This window comes from Lepidochelys kempii, chromosome 1 (genome assembly GCF_965140285.1).
Source record: "Lepidochelys kempii isolate rLepKem1 chromosome 1, rLepKem1.hap1, whole genome shotgun sequence".
Lineage (NCBI taxonomy): Eukaryota > Metazoa > Chordata > Testudines > Cheloniidae > Lepidochelys > Lepidochelys kempii.
Window position 1 is genome coordinate 74,214,698 of NC_136380.1, and position 14,049 is coordinate 74,228,746.

General features: G+C 41.6%; 1 protein-coding gene across 12 annotated transcripts in view; it reads right to left on the bottom strand.

Moving 5' to 3' along the window:
• The window catches only part of PCDH9 (protocadherin 9), an 892,742-nt gene that overhangs the window by 657,726 nt on the left and 220,967 nt on the right, over nucleotides 1-14,049 (bottom strand). The window lies entirely within an intron of this gene.

Below are 14,049 nucleotides of genomic sequence, written 5' to 3' on the forward strand. Positions count from 1 at the left end.
CCAGATTTCTAGCCAGATTTTTCCAGTCCTTTGTTCCAGTAGAACCCAATGTGGCTGGAACATTAGACTGGAAGAGTTTGCAACAAAAACAGTATGCAACATTCTGGGTTTTTGAGTACATAAGCCATGGCCTCTCCACTTTGTCACCACTGGGGATTTCATGCCAGTAATGTGTTGGATGGAAACTTCTATTTTCATTATCTTTGGGAACATGAAGTTTTTCACTTGTTGTGGCCCATGCAGTACAAGGAAGTCCCTCAGGCTACTGCTCAAGTGGGTCCACAGTCCTGGATCATCTAGACTTAAGGGACTAAACTCAGCAGCAGCTGTTTCTTGCACCTCCACCACACTCTTCTCTGATCTACACTTTTCTTCAGGAATGTGCATGGTTACATCCATTTGAGATGGGGATACGGATGCTGCAGTAGCTGCCAGGTCACCTGCACTCTGACTAACTAGAAGATCAGGCATCGCCTCACCACTCACATCCTCACTGGGGCTGGAAGGATCACCGTGAACATTTGTGTCTATGTATCGCAGGAGAGCTGCTTCCTGCTTAGATAAAAAAAAAAAGCTTCCTTTGCTTTCTTTCTTTTTCTGAATGCTGCCCCAGAGGGGTGTTTTCTTCTTTCACTCATGACTGCTGTTCTGTGCCAGCTGTAGTGGCTCTCAACACTCAATTAAAGGGGAAAAATAAGCAGGCTGGTAGCAGGGCCTGAGTGAGGGAAGATATCAGCGTCTTAAGGGCCTAACTGGCTCCTACTACTTCAGTTGACTGCCTGTTCTCCTCAAGTGGGTTCAGGGAAGCAGCAGGAAATAGGAAGCTCCCTGAGAAGCTGGTGTTAATTGGTCCAGGCTCTTGGGGGTGCTGGAGAGGTACATAAGAGGCTCCTCCTCCTCTCCCTCCCTGCAGCTCCTGCTGCTTTATGTTATTCCCTCTCACCTTTTCTCCTGCCTGCCTGTAATGTCTCTTGTGCCGCCTTCCTCCAGCACAACACTCCACTATCTCTGTGCATCTAGAGCAGAGAGAATACATATGCACCAGCAGCAGACACAGTTTTCTATACTCTAGTGGCGCCCTTCCACAGCCTGGCACCTGAGGCAGCCACCTCAGTTCGCCTCATGGTAAGGCCAGCCTGCGTCCTGCCATTGTAGTACAATTGGAGTGTCCACTGAAGTCAACTGGGATTTTTGTGTAAAAAATTGTCAAGAATAAGACTTGTCCTTCATTTATTATGGTTTGACTTTAAAAAATGAATGGTTATGTAGCAGTCCTGTGACAGTGTTTCCAATGTGAAAAGAACTTCTCGTTCTCAACTCAGGATTGACTTACATCTCAGCAAGATCTATGCGTTCCATGACATTCAGAAAATGACCCTCTCATAATGTACGAAGGACGAGTACCATAGGAAGTATTTAAATAGACAGAACATACCTACTTACTATTCTTTCAATTATCAAACAAGCATTTAGTTCACTTATTCGTATGGCAGAAATGTTGGAAAGCTGATTGAAATATCTTTCTTTGAAGTCAAATAGGTTGCTTCATAAACCTTTTACACTAGTCATCAACTTAAGTGTGAAGGGGTGTATTTGTCTTTTAAAGATTGCACAAGGAAAAGATCATTGCTGAGGAAATATTTGAAATCAGAGAGAATAGTTGTTTCATTTCAGTTTTCTTAATACAAATCCATAAAAAGATCCATTTTTGAAGCATTATAATGAGGAAGAAGTGTTTGCCACACAGATCTCAGTATAATCCCTGGGAATTCCTGGGATAAACACCTACATAATGCTTTAGGAATGTATCTTCAATACTGCTCACCCCTCTTTGCTGTCAGGTAGTGAGTAAAGGAGTGTTTACCCGCTGGCATGAGCTGATTCTGGCATACATGGAATCTCTAGCAATACTGCCATTGGCAACAATGTTGCCCAGTTCTCAATATGTTCCCTTGGCCGTCATTTATCCAAGGATCCCTTGGGGGGCTGGCCCAAATTGCTCCTTTTAAAGGTGGTGAAGTAAGAGTGACTGACTTTGATGTCTGGCCCCAATCAAGTAAGCCTGGATTAGAAGTCTCACATTCTGAACATCCTCACAGCCATCAGTCAGGTCCAGCCACCCATAGAGCTAGTGGAAAGGCCCAGAATTGTGTGGTCTGGCCATCTGGGATTTTGCTTATCTTTGTGTACAGGGGTCTTTCACAAGTCCAGTATGACCAGTTCCTCTTCTTTGAAAGTGAGCAAATCTACATATTCTCCATTTTGATTCTTCTTAAGCCAGATGCTTACATATTATATGATGTGGTCACTTTGTGGCCATTTTGATACTTTAGAAGAAGATGTTATAAAAGTCACTCTCTTATTCAGAACTCAGAGACTGCAGGATTAGATTCTGTCACACTGTGGGGTCACGGAGGAATTTCCTGATTGGGTTTTGTTGTTGCTTTTTTTAAAAAAAACAAAAAACATAATTTGATGTTTCATGGTTGGATTTGTCTCATCACAGATTCTGCTATTCTCACAATCCAGATACGCTGCTCACTTTTATATTTCTAGTGCAGTGCAGTTTCCGTTTTGTTTGGCCTGTTGAGTGGTCCTTGCAAATAAAGCAAAGTGCAGTTGAATCAAATGACAAGCCCTTTCTGTACACACATGGTGTTGGGATATGTGCCGAATGAACAGCTGGCATTTGGGGACACACTATGTAAGAAGATCAACATAGCAGACTGAACTATTGTTTGGTCATGTGCAAACCAGTTCGCAGATGCAAACCAGAGGATGTGAAGACTCCCCCACATCAGATTGCAGACCAAAACAGCTCGTATGTTTCCATAACTGTGTGCCTTACCAACAGCAGTTTGACCCCACACCATGTGTCTGTCAAACTGGTGCTGGGCAATGTCCCAAAAATAATGTTAGAATTTTTATTAATATATACCGTTTCCCCCTGAATTAAATAGTGTAGCTAGTAAAGTAAATAGATTCCAGCACTCCGCTTTCATTGCTCAAATGGTGTTTTCACAAATGCGAGCTGTTTAAGAAATTGTCTTCAATTTATTTATTTATTATTTATCAAATAATGAATACAACTTTCTGATAATGGAAATAACACTTTATGAAATTACCCCATGTTCCTATGAAGTCCCATTCATAATGCCACTTTACCAGATGGAGTCTCCTCTAAGTATCTGCTCTGAGCTACACTTCTTAGGAATAATGAGCTAACAACCCAATGTACTTGTACGTTATTTTAGTTACCTAATTTTTTGTTAGAATTTATTTTCTCACTTCATGTGACAGAGTGTCTAATCTGCTAAACTCTTGACATACCAACTGCCACATTCTTTTTCCTAAGACTTTCACAGCATATTAAAGGGAAAAAAAAGCCAGGAAATGAAATAGTGGCATGATGGAACAAGATTATAGTAGAAACATTAATGTTAGTACTGTTTTAGCCTGCAGGTTGGATTAGTTGAAAGCTACTTCTTTGCAGGATATCCACTGCTTTCCCTAGGAGACATAGACATAGCTTCCCAGAGTAATATACCTCAAAGAAAGGTTGGAAGCAATTATATTTCAAAACAGCTTAGTTAAATAAATATAACCACTTTCATTTGTGACATGCTGCATTCAACCAAAAAAACCAACAAAAATATTTTGGGAGGAAGGCAAAAAGGTTGATATATTTCATTAGCCTGCCACAACAGTGTAACTTACGTATATATTGTGTTAAAGAGAGTTGATTGTACCTTAACTGGATTTGATAAATGTCTGCTAAAGAGACTCTGGACGTTTTGATGGCTAGCCAGGAAAAAAAAAAATCTAGATATAGCATGCAACATTTCCCAACAAAACATTTGCTTCTATTCTTCTCCTGAGATAGAAAAATCTTGATACTTCAAACCAAGATCAAGCAAGCTTAGGAAACAAACATCAAATGATTATGTCCACAAAATTCTCTCTATGAGTGAGACAACAGGCACTGTATTCTGGAGTATACTACAAGAAACACACGCATGTTTAAGCGGGCGAATGGTCCCGCTATTGTGGGGAACTTTCCTGGCTTGTACACTACCCTAGTGAAATGAGCTAGCGAAAGGATCTGTCCCCATTCCCACTTCCTTTACCCAAAGGCCTGCCTGATTTTGAGGGCTCCCCTTCCACTCTCCTGTGTGGCAGGGTCCTCGTGACCCCAACAAGGCTGTGCCCAGGATTCCTAGGGGGCTTGACCCCCAACCTTGTCATGGTCACTTAGGGCAGGGGCTAGGGTCCCCATTCCGGAGAGCTCTCTCTGCACTGGATGCTTCCCTGACCCACTCATCATTACATACAGTTCAAAGCAAATACAATTTATTAAACAGCAATCAATTTTTAAAAAATAAGGAAAAATGGGAAAGATTAAACGAAAATGCATAATCCTGCTTTGTTGCAAGGGGACATCACAAACAGAAGTCTCTGGAATGTAAGGGAAGTTCACAGTGTATTCTTCACACGTCCTAGGCCTCCTTCTCAGGCCCTGGCTGTGCTACAGGGATGCTGTGGGTCAGACACTTGCTCTAGCGGTGGCCACACGCCCTCAGGCTTTAGGTGACAGGACCCTTTTTCCCAGCGTCGCCCCCACCCCATCAGGGTTATGATCCCCCTCCAAGTCTGGCCTGCAAGGCATCTTGGCTGGGGGCATCTCCCTGCCTGCTGCCCAGGGTCCCCCTCACTCTCCTCAGCTCCTCCTCAGCTGCTCACTACACCTAGCTCCCAACTGCTCCAGCCACAGCTCCAGCTCCACTCTGCCTCAGCACTGTTGCTGCTGCTCTCCCTCCAGCTCCCTGGGCTGCTTCTCTGGTCTCTCTGTCTCCAGTTACTGCAGCTCTGCTCCCAGGACAGGTCTGCTCTGTGGGCTGCTTCTATGACTCTGCTCACAGCACTGACCTGCTTCCTGTGCTGCTTTTCTGGCCCCTCTGGATCTGGCACAGCTCTGCTCCCCAGCTCAGCTTGGGTCCCTGCTCTCTCCTTAGCTCTGCCCCACTCTGTCTGACCCAGGCAATTCCAGCTCACACTGAGGACGGGATCCCCCTGGCCTTCTGACTCCCTGATTAGCCTGCCCGCCCTGTCAGGCTGACCTGGGGCATTGGCCTCTCCCCATTGTTTCTGGTGACTGTCAGTCTCAGAGTCCTGTTTTTCCCATCAACCCTTCCCCTTTCTTTTGGTACTAGGAGCTGGCCAACCAAAACACCCCTACTGAGTTTTAGTAAGCGGACAACAGTCCCCTTACACATACATGCACGCACACACGCTCACCCTACCCTTTAGTAACCATAGTAAACAAGAGGAAAGCTTGCAGGAAAATCATAATAAAAATGGAGATTCAAAGTTTCAGATGATTTCATAAGTCAAAGACACTTCAATGTCAATCAAATGTAATGTTTTCAGCGATCACTCTGTATTTTGAAAAGCAGGATGCCCACCTAATTACTTTCAAGTATGGCCCTTCTCTTTAAAGGAACTTTGTAAAAATGGCACAGCGCAATTCCACATTGGCTGCCCATCAAAATTTGCTCAGCTTATCTTCCAGTACTGTAGTCTCAGCATGCTATTTGAAAGCCAAGCTGTTGCCTTTCTAGCTCATGCACGACCACCAGCAATACAGATTCTGCAGGCCAAATGCTCTTCTCAACTGCATTTGTGAAACCCTATTGCTCTCAGTGGGGTTGCATGGGTGTAACTGAAGACTTAATTTGAAGAAAGTGGGGGTTGAACAGTCTTGAAACTGGGATATGACTAACAATTCTTTTGATGATGACACAAAAGAGTCCAATTTACTCTCCCATAGCTGCATTGGGTCTGCAGGGCTGACAGTTGCATTAAAGAAGAAAAACTAGCTGGCACGGCCTGGTGCATACAAAACTGTCATTTTTTACCCAGTCGATTTCCAGGGTAGAGCTGTGATTTAAGTATGAGTCTTCTTAGCCCAGCAGCTTCCCTTTCTCAAGTAACAAACGACAGGAATATGCACATTTTCCTTCCTTCATATTCTGTTTTAAACTTGCTTTCATATACCAACTCTCATCCCTGCCCTTTCAGCATCCAGCTCTGAACACTGCTGTGAGCATCCAAACCAATGGTGCCCTGGTATACTCTTTCAGTTGTAAGTCTCCTTTAGGATTTGCTACTGGGCCAATTCCTTGGCTACTGACTTCAGGGTAGGGATGCCAATGTACATCAGCTGAGTATCTGGCCTAATGCCTATTATTTCATTAACCAGCATATTCCTGTAATCCATACCAGTCTATTTTAAAATTATTTTTACTTCAACCCACCTATTATAAATCTTATGTGGATCACAGTTCAGATAATCCTTTCTTATTTATTTTCCAAGAGACACTGCCCTGAAATCTGTCTACGGTCCATAAATGATGGATATATCTGACTGAACCAAGGCTGAGCTGGTAACTATCAGCAGGTGCACACTCAATATTGCAAGACCAATCCATAAGTATCTCAACACTATTAATAGAGTTGAGAAGATGAAGCACATCTTTTTTCCATTCCAGGGGACAAGAAGCTGGCCATCTTCTAGGGAAAAAGGTATATCACAGCCATTAGGGCCGGGAGAGACTCTGGTGAATATGTCCTTATCAGAATGAGAAACTCATCCCCCGACAGAGAGAAAGTTGGTGTCAGGAAACATATTTTATCATCTTCCTACCATGGTATTATTGAAGCTAAGAGCTCAGTAAGATTCAAAAAAGGATTAAACATCCACAGTAGCACTGGACAGGATACATTGTTTTATATAAGGGGATATAAACTCTCATTCTTCATGCATAAGCCAACCATTAACTGATGGCTTAGAAAGAAATATAACTGTCCATTTTGGAGTTCTCTGCACTTTCCACTGAAGCTTCTAGTATTCTCTGCTGTTAGAGAAAGGATAATGAATTATGTGGAACGCTACTCTGAGGCAGTACGGCAATTCCTGTGTTCCTGTATAATAAGCCTGAAAAATCTGGGAACTCAAAAAGGAAACCTGAATGTCTAAGTTCCATGTGCATCTCTATTTTCCCTTTTTTAAAAAAAACTGATATCACTGTGCTATCCTTAACACCTCAAGCCCATTTTTAAAAATTGGATGCCAATATCCCACATTAGGGTGCTCAAATACTCACATATGAAAATGTGCATTTTGAGTGCCAAAGTGTGGCATTTGAATGCTGAATTCAAACAGTCAAATTAAAAAAAAAAAGGGGGGGGGGGGGAGTCCTGGCTTTCATGTGCTCAGGCAGTCGAGCAGCGTTAAAATGGAAGAAACAACTTAGTTGTATACATCTGAGAAAAGCAGTTTTGCCATCTACTTGGAATAGGAAATAACTGTGGGACCTCACATAGTTTGTTAACAAGGGCTGATTTTTAAACTGCAACTGATGTATTAAATAGAGGCTACTGTTGTACTTAAGGAGAAAATAAGGTTCACACCCTAAAGAGGAGAGACACTAAATGAGGAGAGGGCACATCCTTCGGCTTGGATCCAAGAGTAGTAGGGAGAGTTTGTTTAATACTGTGACAGATCACCATAAAGGAAGATTTTTATTCAGTAGCAGCAACGTTTTTCCTCATTCAAAATTGTATCTGTTTGTACAGCAGAGTGGGGAAAATGAGATGAGTTGTCACTTCAAGATTCCGTGAAAAACAGGGTGTATTGACTAAGTGGTTCTGAGAGAAAGAGTGAGAGAACAGTAAATGAACAGCAGTTAATTGTACATATGAGATTCATGATAATGAAATGGGAGTGGGAATCCACTGAGGACACAGTTTAAAACCACATCTCCTTCCATGTGGGTTTCTGTGAAATGTTTTTCATTAGGATTCCAACATCTATAATAATGCAGCCTCTTACACTGTATTCAATTTTTGGCCCTTTCAAATCCCTCCTGTCCTGCAGGATAAAACTTATTGAACAACTTGGGGTTCTTTAAAAAAGGTCCCTCCTCTCTTCCCGCAGCACAGGGGAAATTTTAAAAGGTGCAAACTTAGGTACATTCTGCATGCCTGTAGTATTAGAATTAATCTCTTTAACAGAATAAAGGAGAAAAGAATGAATTTACATGATCTCCCATTTACTTATATAAAACTGGATCGGACTAGTATTTTAAATAGAATATAACTTAATAAATTTGCCTTTGGTTTCTATCAAAGAGACGAGATACTATATGTTCAAATTAACTTCTAAATACCTACAGACTTACTGCAGTAATTCTTTCTGTGCACTTACTGTATCTCAAAGACAAAATCTTAATAGCGCATCTATGGTGAACACTCTTATAGGAAGTCTGCACTCAAAAAGCTATCCACTCCACACACCACCCCATAGAATCTAGTAGTGCTCCTTGCAGATTTAGCAACTGTAATGTGTGCACACATACACACTGAACCTGATTATTCTCAAGGTATCTCAGGAACAGCTCCACTGATGCCAGTTGGTCTAAAACTGTTTTAAGGGGAGCAGAATCAGGCCCTCTATCTGTTAGTCTAGAACCAGATTTTTTTTTCCTCATAGATCTGGGGTTTTTTAGCTTCCAAATGATAACTGGCAATTTTTTCCCATTTAAAAAAATATCTACTTTGAACTGTAAATGCACGGCAAAGCTTTTTGTAAGGCATTGCCTCTAGGAGCAGGCCTGTATCTTTCTTTCAAAATACTTGGAGTAACAAAGTAATGAGTCAGGACCTAAGACTTTAGAAAGCCAGGGCTCAATTCTTCACTGTCATTCTTCTTGTGTAATACTACTACCCAAGTCTAACACTTTTCATGAATAGATCTCAAAGCACTTTACAAAGGAGGTCAGTATCATGATCCACATTTTACAAATGGGGAAACTGAGGCACAGAGCAATGACAAGAGAAGTGACTTGCCCAAGGTCACCCAGCAGGCTGGTGGCAGAGCAAGAAATAGATTCTAGGTCTTCCAAGTCCCAGTCCAGTGCTCTATCCACTGCAGTCATTTATGCCTGTGCAAGAGAGCCTGTTAACAGCATCACTGCCAAACTCAAATGACGGTGTTTTATGCCACCTTTGCACAGGCATAAATGACTGCACACACAAGGTGAAAAGCAGTGGAAAACAGTAAGGAATATACACTGTAGTTTTTTCCTTTATTAACTCTCTTAATTATATTATCCCTGGCTATCAAGAACTCTAATGAGACTATAACCATTTGTTTTAAATGCCAAGTTAACGCTTGTTTAGCAACAGAATCCCTCTTCATAGATGTGATTTTCTAGATTCCTAATAGTAACTGACATGCCTTCCCCATTTGGATTTTTTTGTTTCTTTGCATTTTGAATGTGTGGCAAAGCTCTATGAAACGGGCTGCCTCCACAAGCAAAGCTGTATGTTTCTTTTTTTTTTTTAACAAGTGTGGGAAGATCAAAATGCAATTTATTTTTATTATTCCGATTATTACATTCCACTACACAATTGCAACCTCTTCAGAGACGTCATCTGCAATATAATACTGATTTAATATGCCACTTGATACACTTGACATGTCCGCAGATTAAAGATTTAAATTAATATGACAAGTGAAACACTAAGAAATTCAACAAATCACCAGATAGGCCTATCCACACAGGGTACACTTTAGGGTATAAAAAGCCCAAAAGCAGTAGCAGAGGCCTAGGCTAGATTTAATTTGATTGATAGATCTTGGGTTCTTTGAGCATAAATTCATTATTCTGTTCTTAACTATTATCATTACTGATATTTATAAGGAACTTGTAAAACTTCCACACTGGGTATAAATGTTGCAATCCATTTATTGAACATGCCAGCAATGAAAAATTTATTATTAAACAACTGCCTCAGGAAAACATCAGTGGCCTTGTCACCTAGGCACAAGATTGATAACATGTCACATTCCGAACAGCAGGGCCCAATGCCTCTCAAATTTAAACCTTGAAAGGGTAATACTGAGCATGTCACAGCATAAGTCACATTTTTAATTTAATGTTTTATTAAATGTTAGATAGAAAATATTCATCCAGGCCTCACAGACTCTGTCTTAATAAATGAGTTGGCACTCTTTAAGATGTAAAGAATTGTCACAGCTTCTCAAGGGCATCAGAAACCCTGAAGCATAAGACACCAGTAAACACAAAAGGCAAAGGCAGCATGGACAGTGATATATTCACAAGCACCGTGGGTGAGCAGACGCTTTCAAAATGCTGAGGCTAACAAAACAAGGGCAGTGAACTCCCAGTATAGGAAAAACACCTGCCATAAGAAGCTGTGCTTGAGTGCTGTTGCGTGACAGTGTCCACTACTGAGAAAACGGAAAAGGGGGCAACTTTATCACCCTGCTGCTACTATATTTCAGACTATTTATGAATTTTTAAGCACACAAAGCATGATTAATATATTTATTTTGCTCCCGTCTTTAATTTTTTAAACTTTGTTTTCTACTTTGAGCACAAAAGGCAGGCTGACAGACCTGTTCCATTATTCTCTCCCTTCTCTATGCTTCTATTCAGTACCTACACCACTATGGCTTGTGTCCCACCTACAGAATTGATGTCAATATCAATATACGATTTGGCTTCGGAGAAAGGTTACCAAGTCCCTCAGTCAACCCCGCCCCCCACACCACTTCCAAACCAGCCCCAAAATTTTGAGAATACTGGGGCCAATGTTGTCTTTAATTCTTTCGGCTACTGTGAGGGAGTGCAGCTTAGCACCACTGATAAAATACCAGGATGTCATGGCACAGCTGAACGCTTCAATATTTGTCTGTTGGGTTTAATATAATTTATTTCAATAGGAACAGTATTGCTCCTTAAAAAAAACTGACAGTGTTACAACAGGCAGTAGACTTGATTTTTCCATTGAAAAAACAAATATACTTAGCACTATTTTTCCTAGAAGAGTAAAAATTTCAGAGTTCAATGCCCATTAATCTCCAATTTCCGCACATGTAACAATGCTCTTTAGCAATAGGACAACAGGCCGTAATACCAGATATGCAAAAATACTGACTTAAGATATCCTAAAATGTTCTCTCTTGTTTCTGCTTCTTGTTCATGTACTGTTGATGTGTTTCTACTGCACTAATAAGAGCATGTTTAAAAGGGAAGATGTTTCCAAAACGTTCTTTGAACTTGGCAATATCCAGGATGTAAGAAAGTGAATGCCCAGGATGTAGGGTAGACAACTTTCTGATTGCAGAAAACCAAATACCCTGGCCCTGGCCCTGCCCTGCACCATCACTTCTCCAAGGCTCTGCCCCCACTCACTCCATCTCACTTCCCTCCATCGCTCGCTCTACCCAACCCTCACTCGGGCATTTTCACCAGGCTGGAGCAGGGGGTTGGGGTGTGGAAGGGCATGAGGGGTGCAGTCTCCGAGTGGTGCTTACCTCAGGCGGCTCCCGGGAAGCAGCTGACATGTCCATCTGGCTCCTAGGCAGGGGTGCAGCCAGGCAGCTCTGCAGGTGCTGCCCCTGCAGTTCCCATTGGCCGCAGTTCCTAGCCAATGGGAGCTGCAGAACCAATGCTCGGGGCAGGAGCAGCTCATGGAGCCCCCCTGCCCACTCCTGCACTTAGGAGCCGGACATGCTGGCTGCTTCTGGGAACCGTGCGGAGCCAGCTGCTGCAGCCAACTGGATTTTTAGCATCCCAGTCAGCTGTGCTGACCAGAGCTGCCAAGATCCCTTTTTGACAGGATGTTCTGGTCGAAAACCAGACGCCTGGCAACCCTACCAGGATGTGTACAATAGAAGACCAGGTGAGTAACAAAACAAAGCATATGAGTGTGATGAAATTCTGAGTGTCAAGTCAACCTCAGGCGCACTTCTGTATCTGATTCAAAAGAAAGTACTTCTTCTTTCTCCTTTAAAACAGTAAAATATTAGCAGAGGGAGGTGGCAGTGAATATGAGGTGGTGTAAAAACAAGAACAGAAAGATATACTCATTGCTAGTAAAAGTGATCAAAGAACCATATTGAGTAAGGCCGTACTCAATACTATCTCTATTTAGGTAATAAAGTCACAGTTTTTATGTAGTACACTATAACCTCAGAATGAGTAGTTTCTGATGAAAATTTTCTATCTATATGGTGATCTGATTCACTTCCTGGGTGCAAAAATGAAACACCCAAAATGTTCTTCCTCTATTATCTGAGTATATAATAACTTTGGCAACAATGGGGTTATCCTAGGGTCACAATGGTGCAACTGAGAACAAAATTTACTCCAAAGCTTTTGAAACTGATACAGGCGATACTTCATATGCAGGGTATGACTACAAAAGGATGAACTTATAAATGCTGTTTACTTGTTTATTATTATTTGTTAACCTTTTGTTATTATGAAATCAGAAAAAAATACTTTAAAATATTAGCATCTCTTATGTAGCCCCCTTTGTTTCACTAGATTATTTTTGTTATATTTGGTACTGAATCAGATTTTCTTTGGTACTAGGAAGAGTGAGGAGTTTACTCAGTTTAAATAGCAGTTATTTTGGTCACCCTTGTGAGAACTCAAACAGGCCAGACAATTTCATCTTCACAAAGTGCACAGCAGTAGAGAAGTCCAATATTGATTCCTCTTCGAGAAGTCCTTTACATCCATGCAAAGTGGATGTAAAATATCACCATTGGAGAATGGTGATACTTTACACCACATGGCACAGATGTAAATAACTATGAAAGGTAAGAAGCGGTAGAGAACCAAACCCAATATCAGTTTTTAGACAGGACTAAAGTACCTGACCAGGATAGCTGCAAGTACCTGATCATTTTTTCAGAGACAGGAGAAAGCACAATAGATATTACCTAGCATAATGAGCCCTGCATATGAAATCAAAGGCTTCTTCATCAGGAGCAGAGAGGAAAATACCTACAGTTGCTACCTGAGCTCCAAAAAGTTCTTTGTCTAATAAAAATCCCAAATTTTGAACACATGTAAAAAGGTGGTACAGACAGTGATACTAAATGCAGCACAGTCCATGACCCTTCATCACCCCTCCCGAAGATGCTATGCACTCATTGAGCAGTAACACCTGAAAAGTAAACTCCCTGCAGATCAATTGCTCTGAACTACCCTCAGATATCTTACCAAAGAAAGGAACACAAAAAGATAGCACATCCAACACTGCTAGGGAACACAGACGTTTTAGGGAAACTTCATGGTCAACAGGATCAAAGGCTACAGACAGAGCTATGCTAATTCGCATGGACACTATAGCTTCATACATCACTGAGAGGGTATCATAAGCCAAGATAGCTACGGCAGTTGCTGTCCCATGCCAGGAATGAAAACCTAATTTACATGACAATGAAATTTGAGGACTCCACATATGAGAGCTGCCATGCTACAATCTATTCAGTCTCTTTCCTCCTCCTCCCCACAAAAAAGAGAGCTGAATACAGATTGATCCCCAGATGGCCACTTTCAAGACTTCCCTAACCCATCAATGGGAAACACTGAACCTCAAACAACAATGAGCCTTGTACTTCCCTAGTGGTCTTCACCAACCAGAAAAGCTGTGGAACTAACTCACAGTTAAGGCCTGATAAGCCCTCAATACCTCCAGATCTTCAGCGAGTGACTAAGTGACTAAGGTCACACCCAGGCAGAGGAGACAAAAGGTGGCTGCATTCAAGTAAATGGAAGAACTCCTTTTGACTTCCATGGGACGAGGATTTCACCTTCAGCATTTGCCCTCTCAGAATACAACTGTTCTCAAGGAGGCAGACAGCTCAGACTAGATCTGAGCAACTTTATTCAAAAATAATACGACAATTTTTTATTTTAGATATAGCGAGGCATCCACAAAGGAGCTCCGGTTAGAAATTCCCTTTCCACCCATTATATGCTATGAAGACACCTGAAAGGATTTTAACTGTAAATTAAGTCTGCAGAGTGTCCTTTAGTAACCTTCAATTTTGAAGATGAAAAATTGAGATTTCCCATCCACATGTACAGTGACTAATCACCCAATAAATTTGCAGACAGCTGGTTGCAGAATTCCTGAATTCTCTTAAAAAGGTGTCAAATAATC